Here is a 3745-nt window from a genome sequence, read left to right as displayed (position 1 = left end):
TTTATAAGCTATGTGTGCTTAGAATTGAAGCTAAGATGTGCCTTAGTTGCCTTTGTTGAAACTTTGCATTTTTTAATATAAAAAAGCTTGAATTCTTGACCAAGTCATCTTGCCTTCAATGCACCTGCCTTGTCCTTCAATCCTCTGCAGAAAGATGAAGATTCTTTGAGGTGAGTCATGCTTGGAAGTTAAGCTACCATTATCCATGCATTTTCCTTTTAATTTTAATCTTAAAGTAAGATAAAATCATGCCAAAAATGGATAAAAATGATATGGGCTTAGTCTTGGTCGTGGGAGGCCCATAGTAACATGGAAATGATGTTTGAATGCTGAAAACTTGGCCCCATTTGGAAAAAATGCAATTTTGAACAATGTTGATTTCATGCATTTTCCCAAAATTTAGCCAACTTCAACAAGGTGTAAATCCTTCAATTTTTGTCATATGAAGGAGATCTTGCACTTTTTAGAAACCTCAAAGAGTCCTCTAACCAATGTCTTTGGTCTCATGTCAAAATGATTTTTGAAGCTCCTTGTGTGTCCTTTTGAAAAAAGTGTCTTTTTGTTGACTTTGAAAATGACCTGTAATGTCTTTGATCATATTTTTCAAATGGTGAATCCAATGACCATGGGATCAATGGCATTTGAAAGATAATTGAATTTCCTTCAAAACAAGCTTTGGTTTGAATTTTTTGGATGAAGGATGAGAGAGTTATGATCAGTCAAAGTTGAGTTGACTTTTCAGGCAAAAACCCTAATTTTGAATCTTAGGGTTTTGTTGATTTTTGATCTTTCCTTGATGAATTATGATCATCCAATGATCAAATGATGAATCCTTTGACAAAATATGGACTTTGACAAAAAAATTCATTTTTGACTGTCTGTTGACTTTTTTGGTCAAACGGGTCGTCTGTTGACTGTTTGAGCTGCTGACGGTGCGTCTGAGTGAATTGAAGTTTGAAAATTTGTATGATGGTACTTTGAGATATATGGATGTGTATGAAATCCATTTGAGCTCTCAAAAACTTGTTGCTCCTGTAAAACAAGAAAAACCCTGATTAGGGACTGTTTGTGTAGGAGACAGTTAAGCGTACCTGATTTTTGTGCAGTGTTGAGTTTCTGCTAATCGCGTGATATTCAGAAGACTTCTAACACAAAAATCTTGGAATTTTGAATTGTGAAAGATTGATTTGATTGATGGTACAAAACACTGAGAATTGTACTGCCAGCAGTTTGGCTGTCAACTGACTGTTCAGGTATTGATGTAGCAGTTAGAGTGAAAAATCAACAGTCAAAGTTAATTTTCTTTTTTGTTGTTTTTGTTTTTGTTTTATGTGAAAAATGAAAGTTTATTTACATGACTTGTTAGAAAAACACAGACATAATAAATAACTAATATTTACGGTATGCGGGCTAAATTACCGATAATAACCCTGAAAATCATTTAATGCACAGAAATAGGAATATTTGACTGGCAGAAAACACACAAAATATTATCTTAGTAACTAAGCAATATTATGACAAATAGTACAACATTTAATACTGACAGTACAAATATTACATACTATATTGAACAGTACGACGAATAAACGGTACATTTAAGAAATAAGAAATACGGCAAATTTTAAGAATGACGATTAATGACCCATGCTATGAACAATAACATGTAGATGATTGGGAGCATAACCATTGCAGGTCCACACTCCTCAGGACTATGCAGGCAGAAGAAAGTCATGATCACCGTAGCAATGGTGATGACTGTAAGGAACAGTGTCTCTATCCATTTTGCCATTCTTGTTAGGGAAGAAGAGAAAATAGATATGAGATAGGAATTTGAAAGATGAATTGGAATTTGATGTGAGATTTTATGAAAGAAAATGAGAGGTATTTATAGAATGGAAAGAAGGAAAGAGACGTTGGGGAATGATGTGATTCCGTACAAAAGGAAAATTTGAGTGGAAGTAAGATTTGAAAGAAAGTGTATGATAGTGTTGGAAAAAAGAGAGATTTGATTTTTGAAAAAGAGATTTGAAAAGATTTTTGCAAATATTGGAATATAGTACAAAAATTAGTGGGAAACAAAAGATAATAATAATCTACTTGTTACCAGTACAGTCTGAGTTTCCTGATTCTGCGCCTGCAAAAAGATTTAACTCTGTACCAATTGTGTCAGTACCATTTATCTGTAAATAAATAAATAGCATGTGTGAAGTAATAAACAGTATTTGGCGTTTGCGTAAGAATAAATTCAACTGCAAGCCAAATTACTGTATAAGAAAAATTCTAAAAACTAAGTATTTCATATGTCAGGATATTTGTTGAAATAAAAATCCATGATTATATGAGACTCTTAATTTTCAGATCGGAGTTTTCTTGAAAAATATGTGGGCAAATTTTGGGGTATAACAAGTGGGTTGTGTTGTTATGAAAAGTTAAAAATGGTTACATTCTGTTTTTGGTGCTGAACTGTGACTGATGCAATGCTGTATGGTGTGATTGTATTGTTTCTTTTCTGAACTTTTTCTTGTCTCCATAGTGCAGGAATTATGGCAGCAGGTCTGATAATGAAGCCCCTGTTGTAAGGCTAAGTTCCTGTGTGAAATGATCCATTGTGTCGGCAAGAGGACAAGATTTGTAGCATAGGTCAAGTGTGGATTTTCTTGTGTAATTTTATTGATGTAACAGGATTGGAATTGTAATGATTTCTAAATGGAACTCCTTCTCAAATTCTGAAATTGTCTTGTTTTTCTTAATGAATGTTGTGGAAATATGTAATATATTTGGACCTTGAATGGTGTTGGATTTTGGATGAATAGTAATGTATATCTTTTATGTTAGACTCGAAATACCAACGAACAAAGTCTTGAATCTTGAGTGAGTATTTTCCTCCTAGGCTTCGAATTTGATATTTAACTCTTTATACTCTTAAATAAACCAAAGCATAAGGTGGAAGAAACCAAAAATCAGTCCTTCTATCAAGTAGCCTGTAAAGTGGAATCGATCCGCCGCAATACCATATACAATTCAATTTTGCACACATTCATTATCGATTCCAACTCCATAAGAGAAACTCCTCATTTGTCATATGAATATAGAAATAAATCTTAATCCACGTGACCATAAGTCAACACCAAGATACACATCAGGAGCATTCCAATTGGACCAAGCTTGTAAAGTATAGAGCTCCAAAATCAAGTGAGACCTTCAATTTGTTCCATGAACTTTGATCCTTTGCTTGATTTATTTATTAATGATATGCGAATGTTAGATGACTTAATGGAGGTATGCAAATGAATGTGAAGTTTAGCCAGTTAGCGGTAAAATTAGATGGGCAAATTTTGGGGTGCAACACCTTTGCAGATAAACCTTTGGTTTTTGAACCATCATAAATGTCAATGTCATAATTCCCCAAATTCTTTTGGAGACTAAATGCATAGTTAACTGAGCATAGGACTGGAGAACATCACGAAGATTGGGATGGGTATAAATAAACTTTGAGCCACTATCCTTTGTTTCTTTAAACCGGGAACCAGGCCACGTTACAATCCTTAAAAGTCCTAACTGAAGCATGGTTAGTTCGAAAGCATATCGTTACTAAAGGTATCCCGACTCCTTAAGGTCTAATATAACTCTTGAGTTGATATCACTTTCTTACAAAAAAAACTTCGTTTTATTCAAAAAATGTTTTTAAACTTTCAAGACAAACATATGCATTCGCATCTTATGAATTTCATTACAAAGTACACTT

The sequence above is a fragment of the Vicia villosa genome, unplaced genomic scaffold (assembly GCF_029867415.1).
Source record: "Vicia villosa cultivar HV-30 ecotype Madison, WI unplaced genomic scaffold, Vvil1.0 ctg.001596F_1_1, whole genome shotgun sequence".
Lineage (NCBI taxonomy): Eukaryota > Viridiplantae > Streptophyta > Magnoliopsida > Fabales > Fabaceae > Vicia > Vicia villosa.
This window is presented reverse-complemented; position numbering follows the sequence as displayed.